This window comes from Ambystoma mexicanum, chromosome 14 (genome assembly GCF_040938575.1).
Source record: "Ambystoma mexicanum isolate Mex_15411 chromosome 14, UKY_AmexF1_1, whole genome shotgun sequence".
Taxonomy (NCBI): Eukaryota; Metazoa; Chordata; class Amphibia; order Caudata; family Ambystomatidae; genus Ambystoma; species Ambystoma mexicanum.
Genome location: NC_090940.1, coordinates 88,807,254 through 88,822,540, shown reverse-complemented (window position 1 = coordinate 88,822,540; position 15,287 = coordinate 88,807,254).

The window sequence follows — 15,287 nt, the reverse complement described above, 5'->3', positions numbered from 1 at the left end:
ACTTACCTGCATACCTTTGCATAAATGACCACTTTTTTTTCAACACCTTAAAACAACAAATATGATCGCGCACCTACCATCGCCGCTCAAGCCTCTAATTTCTCAATTAGCTGTCTCTACCTCTGGTTTGGTACCAACCTCTTCACTGGGTAGTTACTATATAGCTCCTCAACTTTTCTCAATGACTTCTCAATTTCTATCGATCCTTGATATTCTTATTCAATAAACAATCAGACAAACTTGTCGACTTTACACCTTAATAAAACACGGTGATCACACTTTTTTCTTTTCTCTCGCCTTTCTTTTTTTTTCTTTCAAAATAGACATTTTATTCATTATTAATCAATAACAGAGGAAAACAAACAACGCATAAAAAAACAGACATCAGAAATGACAGAGCATATAAGGCACAGTTCAATGTAGTGGTAAGATGAATATGGGAAAATAATGCAAGAAAGAGCAGGAGAAATCAGCCCAAAAATCCATCACGGGAGTACTCAGCTGGAAAAAATCGCTGGCCTTGTCGATTGTCTCTTAGCTAAAGCGGAGCGCTTCCATGTGCAAATCAGCTCAGCCAGCGGACACTAGGCGGCTTTAGGGTGAGGGCCGGGTAGCGGTCCGCATAGTCCATAAATGGGGCCCAGGTGTTTTGGAACGGAGCAAGGTTACCCAGGTGAAGACCCACAACTCTTTCAGCTGTGTCAATATGCCAACACTTGTCCCACCAAAGCGGAATGGAGGGGCCCTCGGGATGCTTACAGAGGCGGGCAAGGGCTATCTTGGCTGCCAATAGTAGGTGTATGCACAGGCGGGCCGTGTTCCCTGACAGTGGCAAGTCCCCTCCCCCTGAGTCTCCCAACAGAATGATACCGGGACCCCACGGGATATTGAGGCCTGTGATTGCTCTGACATGTGTCAGGACCCCCTTCCAATAGTGCGCCTCTTTAGGGCAGTCCCACAGGAGGTGGAAGAGCGAACCTTCCGGCGGGCAGCCCCTCCAACAATTCGGTGAGGGCCTCACGCCTGCTTTATGCAGCTGTACTGGAGTGATGTAGTACCTGAAGCAAACTTTATATCCCCCTTCTCTATTAGTGACACACTGAGTGCTCCTATGGCTCCAGGGAGCGCCCCAGGTCCTTCTCCCAACTCAGCATGTATTTTTCTTTCAAATCCAGACTGGATTTCTCCAAGAGTTTATAGAGAGTGGAGATCTTGCCCCTCGGAGGGGGTGCAGTCAGTGAGAGTTCGACGGGTGTAAGGTCCCTGGAGCCGCACTCTCTAACGATGCGCCGCGAGATCCAGTGACGGATCTGTGTATAGCGGAAAACACTCCTCCTCGGTGACGTTGAACTTCTCTCTCGCCTTTCTTAATACCCTGTTCAGGGTTTGAGACGTCAAGGGGAGAAGTTAACCTTGAAGGGCTTCTCTGTCGATAGAATTTCAGGCAATTCCGACCTGCAGCAGGACTTCACGGGTTGTGCAGGAGATGCAGCAGTCCTCTTTCTTCAGCTCGTCTTCAGTTCTTTCGTTCCAGTGGTCGACTCTGCTTTCCAAGTCCCAGTGAACTGCTTTTAAATAGTTTTCTCCCATTCATTCCAGCCTGGCTGTCACTCACACAGCAGGGTGACTGTCCTTGCCGGACAACCAGCTGGCCAATCACGCCAGAGTGCATTCAGGTCTCATAGGAAACTAAGTACAGGGAGTTTCGGGCACCTCCTCACATCCTGTCCACCCCAGACACCCACGCGCCAGAGGAAGGCTTCAGCACTGAAGCCCGCCAAAAGCCAACAAACAAAGGGACCAAACCTGGTTTGGCGCGCAGAGACAAACACAAGAAGGACCTTGCCTAAAAGAAATGGCGAAAAAATATGGATAGGTCTTGAGCGCCATATTGAAAAACATGGCTGACCCCATTTTTAGCTACCATTGTTAGCGGTCGGGAAAAATCATGGTAGTTTGATCTAAACCACTGCCGCCAGCCATTTAAAGTAGGAAAGGGTAACATTTTACTGTTACATGAGTGTTTTGACTCAGGGGAAGCTAGGCAACCCCTCCAGCACTCTATGGGAAGATAGTGTGTGTTGGGTCAATAAATTTAAAGAGACTAGTAAAGTCAATTTAACTTTTGATGCTCTGGGAGATGGTAGTCAGTCCCAGATAAGGTATTTAAACCTTGTGTGAAAGACAACCCTGTGCCACTGCACTAAAGGTGCTGTGTGACACACAGAAATAGATGATGCATTAAAACTCCATAACCAAAGAACGCAAAAGTAAAACACATTGAAAATAAAAAGTTCAAAGTCCCAAAATATAGCAAAAGAGCTGGGGGGCTCTAAGGTAGAGGGAATGTAGCACTTGTGTGAGAAATCTCCCTAACGCCCCTTAATTTGCCATTCTCCTTAGTCTACTCACCATTTTTTCATTAATCGACTAGAGGCCTTTGGTATCAACTCCTCCTCCAATGGTCCACTTCGTCTTCCGTCTGCAGAGCGCCCGTGGAACCGGGGCAGGGATTTCGTCAAAGGGGGACCTGCCCAACATCTTGGTTCTTCTTGCAAGTTTATTTCTATTTGGCCGCTCTCCACAGGAAACCCTGCGACCTTCCGGCTAGATGGCGGAGGATTCCCGATAGTCTGAAACTCTAGAGACAAACTAGTTTGGATCTTTGAACCATCCTCTGCTACCACGTGAGCGTAGAGCCCTTTGGGAAAGTTTTTCTGTTTTATTATCAATTGTCTAAAACAGGGAGTTACAACTGACATCAACGGATGTTCACTCGAGTCTCCCCATACATTTTATTAAAAATCACAGTTATATAGTAGCAATGTGTCATACGTGACATCATACTACATGGCAAATAAGAGAAACCTATGAAAGATTGTTATACGCTTAAGAAGAACATCTAAGTATACTTTCTATACTGGGTTGGGTTATGATTGGATCTCTACTGTCAGGTGGTGGACATCTAGTGCAAGTCATCTTCATCATTTTTAAGTACACAGTATATCATTGGATCTCAAACTTTAAGGCCCTCCTTTATATGGCCCTCTACAATTGGTTAGCACGCTTGTGCCATGTCTGGAACATTTGTCTCACTTAACAGCATGTAAGCTCATACCCAGGTACGAGGAGATTGAAATGACTTTACCTCCCCACCCAATTAGCCCAACGTCTCATCACCCATGCCTTCTGCCATGAAGATTGTCTTTGAACTTGGCCTTGCAGTATATTCTTGTCTGCAAGAATATAAGGGTGTGCGGGAACGCACTGTCGCTTCTTCTAGAACTCCAAGCCCAACTCTATTTCCATCCTTGGCTCACGTGACGGGACACTACAATTTGGTCCATTTTGCAGTCATTAAATGTCTTAAATGAATACAACTTGGCACGCTTGGTGTTCTTTCTTCGCACCTTAACAAGGGATGTTTCAGCTTTTCATGCTCACTGCCTTGAGATTAGATAACTGGTTTTGGTTGCTTCAACTTTGATACCAGGCCAGACAGATCACACCTGCAGGTGTCAGGTATGGCACAATCTCAGGCTCCCAACATACCGGAAGTAGGGGACTGGACTTCCTGCAGAGGCATTCAGCTGCTCCTCTATAAAGTTCTCCTCAGCCAATCCACGCTGATCAAGTTCAGGGTTCATCGAAACCTCCTCAACCTCCTGAGAACCCATTGAATGACGGGAATCGGAGGGAAAGCGTAGTGGAGAGTGAATGTCCATTCCACCAGAAACACATCCCCTATCATGACATTCGCTACAAATTCCCTCAAGCAAAACTGCCTGCACTTCCTGTTGGACTCTGTGGCAAATAGATCCACTGCTGGGGTGCCCCGGTGAGAGAAGACCTCTTCCAAGGCTTCCTGGCACACTTCTCACTCCTCGTGTGAGACAGTGCTATGTCTGCTCAGAGCATCCGCCAAGCCATTCTCTGCCCTTGCCCAATGTACTGCCAAGACTGAGATCTGTTTCTCCAACAACGAGAACCACAGCTGCATTGCCTCTCTGCAAAGGGTAAGGGAGCGAACACCACCCTACTTGTTGAGCTAGTGCATGACCACCATATTATCAGTCAAAACCAGGACATGCTTCTCTCTCAGAAAGGTCGCAAACGCTTTCTGGGCAAACCTGATGGTGCGTAGCTCCAGCATGTTTGTGCCACCAGGCTTCCATTGCTGACCAAAGGTCGCCCACCTGGGGCCACAAGGGCCAGAAGGTTCCCCTGCCGACATGTTATCACTGCTGGCCCACCAACAGAGATCATTGGCTACCGACCTGGACACTTTGAGAACGTCCCTTAAAGTGCCGAAGTACTGGCACCACTGACACTGCAGGAGCCATTTCAAAGACCGCATCTGCAATCTGGCCTCTGACATCAGAAAAATGCCGCCAGACAGGAGTCCTAAGAGGTGGAAGAAGGAGGCTACCGGCAACGCAGTGTGGTTCTGAAAGAGCTGGACCATCGGTCTGACGCTGACGACTCTCTCCTCGGGGGGAAAAGCCTTCCCCACCCAAGTGTCCAGGACTGCTACGATGAAGTGGAGCCTTTGCGCTGGTGCCTTATGGGACTTCTGCAAGTTCAGGGAGAAGCCCAGCCTGTGGAGTAGTGAACAGGTGTCCTTGAGATGGGACAAAACCTTCCCTGTCGACTTCCCTGTCAAATCAGCCAGTCGTCCAGGTATGTGAACACATGGACGCTGGTTCTCCTGAGGTGAGCTGCGACTGCTGCCATAAGCTTAGTGAAAACCCTCGGAGCAGAAGTCAACCAAAACGTGAGCACCTTCAATTGATAGTGCTTGTCCCCTATGAGGAATCTCAGGAATTTCCTGTGCTTCCGGTGGCTAGGCACCTGAAAATATGCGTCCTGGAGATCAGAAACTTGAGAGCCGGGCGAATTTCTCTCAATGTCACCATCTTGACCTTGTCTTTCCATAGGAACTTGTTCAAGGCCCTGAGGTTCAAGATGGGAAGGAGTCCTCCCCCTTTCCTGGGTCCCAGAAAATACCTGGAAAAACAGTCCGATCCTCTCTGCTCTTCCAGTGCACCCTTCAAAAGCAGGGTTCACAGTTATTCCCGGAGCTCCTGTTCCGGTTGTTGAGGAACTGCTGGTGGTCTGCCAGACAGCCTTTTAAGAAAGGCAGACTATAACTCCACCGCACAAGATAAATAGCCCAGATGTCAGAGGTAATCTCCTGCCATTGATCCCAGTTATTCTTCCTCCAACCGGGGAATCATGAGCGGAGAAATCAAAGCGGCTTCGAGGGCCAAGCTGCACCCTCTGCTTTTGCTGCTGTCTGCTGGCCTCTAGAGCCCACCTGCCCTTGTTTCGGAGCACAGGAAACACCTTTGCCCCTGCCTGGGTTGCGATAGCTGAGCCTTCCTGCCATAATGGAAGTAACCTCAGTGGCCCCTACCCCCAGAGGCCTAGCTAAAGGCTGGCTTGGCTGGCTGTTACATCTCTAAGCCTACTGACCTTGCAGCTAGCTTGGACTCCTTGAACTTCTCCAAAGAGTCTTCGGCCTTGGGGCCGAAGAGATTCTCACCATTGAAAGTGATGTTCAGGCCCTTATTCTGAACTTTCGGTGAGAATCCAGAGGTGTGCAGGCGAGCCAGCCTCCTCAATACCTTGGCTGACCCCATTGATCTGCGACACAGTCTGCAACGTCCAGGCCTGTCTGCAAAGACTGCCAGGCCACCTACTTACCCTCATCCACCAGCCTTTGGAAGCTCTCAGGCATTTCCACTTCAGGGATATACAGGGCCGCCTCCCTAATAGTTGTCCACAGGCCAAAAGAGTACTTTGGAACCGACATTAAGCATTGGCTGCCTTTAAGGCCATACTGCCGGAAGAGAAGATTTTCTTAGCCAAAGTGTCAGCCTTCTTCCCTTCCCTGTGGTGTGGGAGAAGTTACATACTCGGCTGGCCTGGTGGATACTGTGGCAGCCTGCACCACTAACCCCTCTGGGTGATTAGAGAGATATGGTGGGTCTCCCTTGCCGACCTGTACTTTTTTGTAAAGTCATAGTGGACTGGGGGGCATGGTACAAGGCCTCAGCCACAAGGTAGCAATAAGATCAGCGATAGTGCGTTGAAGGGCTTGGCTTTTTCTGTGGAAGTTGCTTCATCAAGGATATCAGTCAAGTCATAACCTGACAAAGTCTTGACTGGAGTACTCCACCCCAGGGTATCAACCACCCTGTCCCCTAAAGCCCTATACTTGGCATTAGTATGCCTGATGTGTTTCTACATTGGTGGATGTGTACAGCCCATTATCGTCATGAAGACCCTCCGCCAGTGCCACCAGATCTGCTTGATCGATGAATAAATTGGACCCTCAAGCACCTGAGTAAGTGGGATCAGAGCCACCCTGGTTGTCGTCATCCGCAGCACCACAAATATCAGTCATAGAGCTGTAAAATGTGGTCCTGGACTTAGGCATGAAAGACTGCTCAATGGTGGTCGATGACATTGATGGCTTTGCAGTCGGTGCCAAGAGAGAGATCGACACCGGGGGCGCATCAGAAGGTATCGGCACCCGAGGTGCACTGGCAATTATCGCCACCAAAAGCGGCCCGAACTTGCTCGGTGCCGGGCCTGACGGATCCGCTGCTGCTGACGGCGTCGTAATGATGGGCGGCTTGGGGCAAGGTTTACTCGGCACCCTGCAGGAGCCACCGGGGACCTGCTGCATCTAGGGCTGTTCAACCACACCCACAGGTGCTGCCTTTCAGAACATCTCTAGCATGTGTTTCTTGAATTCCTCCCACTCAGCCCTGGATGTTGGCCCGGCCAATGACTTACCAATGTTGTCTAAAGAATTGAACCCAAGCCGATGTTGGTGGCACCGTTTCCGCTTGTGAGAGGAAGAAGAGAATGAGTGGCTACAGAAATTAGACATCTTCATGGTCTTTTTTCAATGTCTCTCTTCCTTCTCTGGAGTCAGCCCCTCCGTCTAAGCCTCTGGCGATCAAACGGTCGACCGCACCAGAGATTTTGAAGGAGGTTGACCTACTGTGAGTTTTGCCGCCCATTCCCTGAGGGATTTCGGATTCATCTTGCTGCACAGAGCACAGCCCTTGGTGGCGTGACCAGCACTGAGGCACCACACGCAGATCTTGTGCGGGTTTGTGATGGTCATTTGGAGCTGCAGTCTCGGCAGTGGTTGAATCCAGAGACACTGGGCATGGAAATGGATCAAACTTGCATCAAACAAAAACAACTAAATGTCAAAAGAAAAAGCTGAGGATTAGCAGTGTTCCTCGAGCAGCATGCTGAGCCCACTGAAAAAAGGAAGTGAGTTACCGGGGAATAGTGACGCAATATATTTACCCCGACAAAGTTCGTAGCCAAAGACTTAGGTATCAAGGCAAGACAGATTGAAGGCCGAGTTGAGGTGCACTAAGCCCCCAGTCGAAAGGTTTTCTGAGCAGGTGATGCTGCAATGGATATATATTTGATGAGGAATCTGCGGCAGAAAGACAATCCATTGAAATTCAGAATTAGTGGCTGATGGCTTTTATTTTCTTACCAGCTCATGTTGACAGCAGGAGAGTGGTATCTGACTTTTGCCAATTTTCCAAGATATTGTTCTTGATTGCTGAATGGAAAGGCAGTACAGGTTCTTTGGGGGTACATTGTCCAGGATATCTGCAAGGTCATCCTGTACAATATCCTTTTCAGGACGTCCCCAACTCAATTATTCTGGGACCTTGTTCATCACTGACATGTACGCTGCACTTGGATGAACAGTTGAGTCTGGTGAAGGAAATTTCACTTCTGAAGAAGTGTCTAAACCACTGGCTTCCTTAAGACAAGTAGACAAGTCTTCTATTCGAGATTCCTCACAAATGAGTTCCTAAGGGGCATTTTCCATGTCAAAATGTTCATACCTGAAGGTTATGACGTCTTCATCTTCTTCCACTTCAAGAATTGATCCAAAAGACTTAACAAAGTCCTTCTTCAACAACGTTTTAAAACCTGATGATAGACCAAAGGATGCTGTTCATGGCTTTGATGTTGAATATTTCAACGTTGAGGCTCTCGACAGTGAGGATGTGGATGTCTTTGGCTTCAATGCTTCTCTTGCGGTCGACACCATCAACGCCACTCGAGGAGGCATCTCAGAAGGTTTCTTTCTTGGGCTTTTGGGCACGCGAGTCAGTGCCTTCGATGACTCCCTGCTGCCTTTAGAAGGCAGGATGGGGTCACCAGACTATTTTTGGCTCTTTCGAGGGACTAGGGAGGCAACTGTGAGGGGTAATAAATGAGAGGCAGACACAAAGTGGCAGCGTTTTCAACATCAGACATCTTTATTGAAAGAAAACGGTTGGATAAAGGCATATCAGCCCCTACCTAGGAAACTAAAACTAAAGATCATTAATCTGACCCTTACACTAAAAGTGACCAACTAAGGCTATAAGGAAAGTGTCTCCAAAATAGGTTTGGTAACAAGTGCTCAAAAACAAATCAATACATCAAACAAAATAATCCTTGAGTCCAGAGGGTGGAATTCCCCTGGATGTCTCAGGTAGGATGGCAAAAGTGTCTCTTTCAAACAATGACTCCTTAAAGATGGCAAAGGTATCTCTTTCAAATAACCATTTCTCAAGGATGTCAAAGTGTCTCTTTCAAGCAGCCATGTCCTATGGATAGCAAAAGTGTCTCTTTCAAGCAACCAATTCGTAGGGATAGCCAAAGTGTCTTTTATCAAATAATAGTTTCTTAAGGATGATGAAAGTTCCTCTTTCAATACAATAGCTTCTTACGAAGATCCTACTGGTATACTCCCTGTTAGGAAGTGTTTAGTAAGTTTATCAGATCCCCTGGTATCTTCCCACAATAGCAACTGATTTATATAACTTAAACTTGCCTGGTGCTTGGTCTGCCAGGACTTCTTTTCATCTGATTTTTACAAATTACCTGGTCTATTCTCCTGCCAGGTATCTGCTCACAAAGTCTGTGTCCTCTGTGTATTAAAAAGGGATTACCCGGTATGCTATACTGCCAGGAATCCCTTTCTGATGCATATAGAACCCTTTTTATGTTTCTCCACCAGTTACCTTCTCCCCAAATGCTTGCTGTCTGATGTGCTTCTTTCACCAGGACTTCTTACTAATGTTCTCACTGTCTTTTAGCATAGCACAGTTGTATTCATTTACTGTCTATACTTTCATGCCTTAAGGTATTACTTGTTCCAACTTTCCCCACATTAATATATGGAGACTTTTTCAAGTTCGACCTTTCAACCTCTTCGGTAGTATTCATCTGCTTTGATAACACTTGCGTCAACTTTCCCCATATTGACATTTCATACATGAGGATTTGTGCAAATTCTGTCTTTTTCTACTTGGTCAGTATTCAAAGAAGGAATTACTCACCGTAATGATCTTTCTATGGATTCTCCTCCTACAGATTCCTTATCTTGCTAGATATCCATCATCCAGCTTTGCTGCTCTGAAACTTTTCACCAGGGGGTTTAGAGGACCTCGACTCGGCCGTTGATCAGTCTTGCCAGGCTCTCAATCGTCAGCTCTGGAAGTGATATCAGGCGTCGTATATATAGCACATCACTACGCCCCATGCTTCAGTTCCTCCCTTTCTTCCCCCGCGCTTGAACGCTGCAGAAGGAAAATCCCGCTTGAATGCTGCAGATGGAAAAACCACAGGAGGAGGGTAATCAGCAGGTAAAAAACTTACCAAGGATACATCTCAACAGGGTGATCCCACACATCAGTAATTACATGTTTTTATTTTTGTTATTGAATGAGACAGAAGTGGTCATCTAAGAGCCATCGCCAGATGTCTTCTCGTTTGGACAGAAGAGACCAGCCATAGAACTTTCTGAGCGGGGATGGAAGGGAGGGTCGATGAGGAATCTGCAGAAGAATCCATTGAAAGTTCATTACGGTGAGTAATTGCTCCTTCAATGGATTGGTTTACTCCCTCAGATTCCTCATCTTGATAGACTCCCCAAGCAGTTAGAATATCAGAGGAGGGCAGAAAGATTTAAACCAGTAGATTCTGTAGAACTGCTCTACCAAACCGTGCATCAGCCCCCCATGCAACATCCAAGGCATAGTGCTTGGTGAATGTATGCAAGGATGACCAAGATGCCACAGGTCATATGTCCCTAACAGGAACCCCTCTTTTGAGGGCTGTAGGGGCCGAAACCCCTCTAGTTGAGTGAGCCCTGATGCCCGCTGCAAGCTCCCTGTCTGCCGATTGGTAACGGATATGCACAAAACAATCCAATGTGACAGGGTTTGTTTGTGATACATCTCATTATGGCCGCTGGTCGTGGTGGTGCTGTGGCTGGCTTCAGTACACTGGGGCTTTGATGTATTCCAACATGGCCACCGGGAAATGCCAGTACAGTAGGTCTGCCCGCTCCTGCTTCGGATGGACTCTGCCCACATGCGGTCATGCAATGGATTATATGCTGCCGGTTCCTGTGCCCCAGCGCATCGCTACTATTTTGCCAGACACTTCGTAAATTTCACTTCCTAGGAAAACTCTGTAGCACGATATATGTGTTCTTTCTGTACTCACTCTCTCTCTCCTGTTACAGAACTGCCTTTTCTGTGGCTACGTCTGCTCCTGGTCCTCGCACTCACACCACCCAAGTCTGCTAGCCCGCACTGCACCTTCAACCCTGAAGTACCGACTTACTTTCTTTCTTTATTCGCGGGAACACAAGACCACAGTAGGAATAAACTCTCATCTTCTTCATCCGTACCATCTTTGACCGTACGGAAGACCTCACTACTCTGTCTCTGCATGGCGTTCGTGGAAGGAGCTCCGCCCCTTCCAAAGCCATCCACACGATTGGTGCAGGAACGCTGATATTTGGCCTCGCTTGTAGCCCAGTAGGTTCAAAGGGAAGGGAGAAGACATTTCACCAGAATCCGGGAACCTCCTACTTATTCCTTATCTCCACATTTGTAGGGAACATGCCATTCTCTGGGAAAGTATCCTCCTCCGCAAACGCTTCTCAAAAAGACTAATTAAGGGCTCGAATACATACAGCTACAGGGACAATTCACTTCCTCTCTCAAAACTCTGTTCCATCCTCTCTCTAAATCACTACTTACCCTTTCACTTATCTCCGACAGACTGTATCACCACCTCTGCGATTGAAGGAGTCCCATCCAGTAATTTCCAGTCCAAGAGTCTGAAGATCAAAGAGCTACTACTACCTTTGTTCTCAATCTCAAATCCTGGTGATTTTGCGCTCCTCCATTCCCTGTCTTATTCAGGCAGAGGGTTGTAAGGTTCACAGGGGGGTTTTCTTGTTGTCAAGAAATTGCTGTCTGCTCAAGTTAGTGGCTATCTGCATGTTATTGAACCTAATCTGTGACAGTTTGACTATGGCAAGACCTTTTTGAGACAAAGAATGGGCCACGAACAACTGGTCTGACCTCGGAAATTCTCATGTGCGAGCAACATAGAAGCTTAACGCTCTTGTAACTGAGGTACCAATATGAAGAGGATGTACCAACAACTGAATGCAGTAGGGGGCAGCCCCCCCCACTTAAAGCTAGGCATAGAAATTTGTGTGGGGTGATTTAGTATTGTAAATGTGTGAAAATATAACTCATAGGGTTGAAAAACATTAGTACTTTAATGGTGTTATGTTTATAAAGTTGAAAATGCTTTTTATCATGATTTAGTAAGTAGGCAGGGTACATAATGTATCAGATAAGCAGTCTGAGACCAGACAGACAACGAGTCCATGTCTGAGTTTTTAGCCAAAGAACACAGCTGCATGACCATATAAGGGTAGCGTGGCTGGGAAAATCCAATGATGGGTGCCAAAATTTATTTCAATTTAAAGGTTTAAGAAGAGAATGCATAATTGGCAGGTGTTAGAGTAAAGTCAATGGAGAGTGTTGCCTGGGCATGTATTAAAAAAGGGTGGGGGTTTGACTCTCTTTCTCAGAATGATATTAAAACAAGCTCCATTTTCAGCACTGGGCCAGAGTTCGTGCACTTGACAACAATGCTGTTTGTGTCAGTCTGGCGTGAATAAAACCTGATGTCTTTGGTAAACCGGACTCTGTCTCCTGTATGCTGTCTGAGTACTTTTTCTAAAATATTGAGAGCCCCAGAAAGTCCAGGAGAGCCTGTCAGAGCGGAAGAGGTGCTGAAGAGCAAGATCGGGGTCCAAGGACTTCGAGAACACATGGCTTTCCAGGAGGGATAGGATGATGAACATACTACATCTCTTCAAGCCCGAAAGAGCCTGGACAGTCAAGACTAAGAGACTAAGGTGAGCTATACTGTTCTTCCCAAGATAAGAGTATAGTAAAGGGAATAGAAAATAAGATAGGGATGGGGCAGACTGCAGCTGCCCTAGCCAATAGAAAAGAAGGGACAGGGCAGGGAAGCAGAACAGTATGGCAGAAAGGGAATATATATTTGTGGCAAATTTTCAGGGAAAAATAATAATGTCAATCCAGATTTGGGAAAAAAAAACATTAACAGCATTTAAAAAAAATAAAAAAAACAATTGTAAAACATTCATGGGAAACCCCAGCAAAAGGTAACAGAGGCAGTTGGGATATGAAAGAAAATAATGTTAGAGTATAATGTGTGTATATATATATATATATATATATATATATATATATATATATATATGAAGAAAAAATATTGACTCGAGATACCCGAGCAATAGAGAGAGATACCAGGAGGATAATATATAGAGAGAGAGATACCGGGGAGGACACCCGAGAAGAGAGAGAATACGCCCAAATTCCTATGCTTAATATAGCAGTTAGAAGAAGCCTGCATCCAAAGTGCTGAATAAAATAGGAATAACTAGGAAACCAAAGTGGTTAAAGACACTTTTCTCAAAAGGGATGGTCTTACACCCCATGTCGGGGTAACATTTAGGGGCAGAGATTCATGTAGCCAGCCGGAGTCTGTCTGATTTTGTCATATGTCCTGTTATGTTGTTTGTTTGATTTTTTTTATATGTTATGTGCTTGTTTGATTTGGTTTTATGTGGCATATTGTTATGTGCACTGTATGATATTGTTTATGACAAAAAAATGTAGTTTCAAAATGATCTAAAAACTTGTCTTTTAGCCAAAATATTAAAATGCTCAAAATTAAAGAATGATTCACATGGCTAGATACTATAATTCAAGGTGAATAAAAATGTGGTGGCCCCACCTCGAAAGAGCCAAGCAGTTCTGAGATAAATGGAAAATAACTGCTCCACTTTATAACCATTACAACAAATTTAAACCAGCAGCTATGGATTTAAATGTGTGATTTCCTAGTGCCAGACAAATTAATTAATGAATCGCGCCAAGAACGATAGTGTTTCACATTTAAATAACTACGTTACAGTGATTTAAAGAGTGCTGTTGTATGTGAGCAATGAAACTGTGCAGAGTTGAAAGACAGAATGAGAGGTCGGGACCTTTAGAAACTTTGTACGAACAGACAATCGCGTTGGATTTACAGTGATTAATGGCAAGGCACTGTGGAAATGTGAAGAAATTATTTTATGAGGTTCAGATAAGAAGCACGGTATTGTAAAATTTCAGTCTGTTTGTGTGTTTGAAACTAAACATATCTTTAGCAAATGAATGTTAAGTGTAGACACAGTGTCTTGTAGATTGAAAAAAAAACATTGTTTTGGGAACACTAGGCAAAGAGAGAAAAATGATGTTATGTTTAGACTGCAGTTTTGTTAAAGAGAAATGCAGTGTTAGAAAACTCAGTTGGCATTCTGTTTATAAGATAAAAAACCATATGAATATAAAGTCAGAGAAAATTGCTTAAAAGCGCACAGTTGAGAAACATGTGAGATTTAAACAGTGTTGCTATGTACAGAATGAAGTGGGCAAAGTGGCACACAAATAGCAATTGTGTTTTTGTTTTGCTCAAAAGCAAGGCACGAGAGCTGAGCCGAAAGGGCATTGCAAAGGAATGCACAGTGTCGGCCTCGAAGATAACATTACCAAGTTCTGGAAATCGGCTCATGTTGAAGGAGTGCAAAATGTGCATCGCAAGCCACATTTACAGAAAGGCTTTAATTATCAAAAGCATGTGCCAAATGCAGATTGTAGATATGAAGTGTTTTGTTTGTCGACCATTGTCGCGCACTTTTGAAACACTCGCCAAAACATTTGAAAAGTTTGAAAACATTCTGTTGATGAAAGACATTTCTTATGCGCACCAAGCGAGCACAACTGTTAAAGTGAGAAGAGAGTTGATGTAACCCATGTTTGCGTGGCCCACTTCTGAAAAGCGCAAAGCTCAGATTTGGTTAGGTCATTACATTCTGTATTTATGTCTCATTATGACTCGTGGTAGTCATTTTCAGGAGGGCAGTAAACTAGATACATTATTTTAAAATGTGTGGTAAAAAGACACATTAATAAGAGCAAGGAAAGGTTTAGGTTCAAATGAGTAAGAATATGTTATGTCATGTCATGTTAATTGGCAGTTATATAGCGCCTTACATAGCACTGGCATTACTTTAAAGCACTGATAGGTTGAACCCCCTCGAGAGCCATAGGTCAAATCAGTCAAGAGAGATAGCATTGTATGATGCATGGGTGTATCAGCTATGTGTGCAGCTGATGTAATTGTTGGATTTAAGCTACTTTTTAGCGATAAGAGTGAGGCTGGAAAATGCTCAGCTAGTTGTGTTTTATATGGTGCATTTATTGTGAAAATAAAGTGCATTACATGCAAAATGAATTTGTTGCAGAGGACGAGTAAGTGAGCTTACATGCAGGCTCAGCAATATGTAAACACAGAATACACAGAGACACCTGGGAATAAAAGGTGCCAACCTACAAATAAGGAATACTTTTGCAAAACAGAAAAATGAATGTGTTTCACAGTAGGATAGCCTCATATGATGACCTGATGTGTTTAGAAGAGTTAAATGGCACTAGGGTTTTAGAATATAAGGAGAAATATGGCAAGAAAAAACTATTATTTGGTCTAGTGATAGACATTGGGACTGTGTATCCATGGAGTAAAGACGGCTTTTAAGATTACAGATGTGGCATTGGTTTAGCAGTCTTCGAGGAGAATGTGTTAGCTGTGGTGTAATGTCAAAAGGCACTTTTCAGTGGTAGTTATTTAAGTATAAAGGCGCACATCAGCCCAAGGGCATTGTGGCGCGAGTACAGAAGTTTCAATGGTACAGTTACAGGAATACATTGAACAAAAGAAGAATTAGCACATGGATGGCATTGTTGTAGCCAGCTTAGCTATTCATCATGGTGAGATCACGAAGAGGCTTGTTTGAATATGAA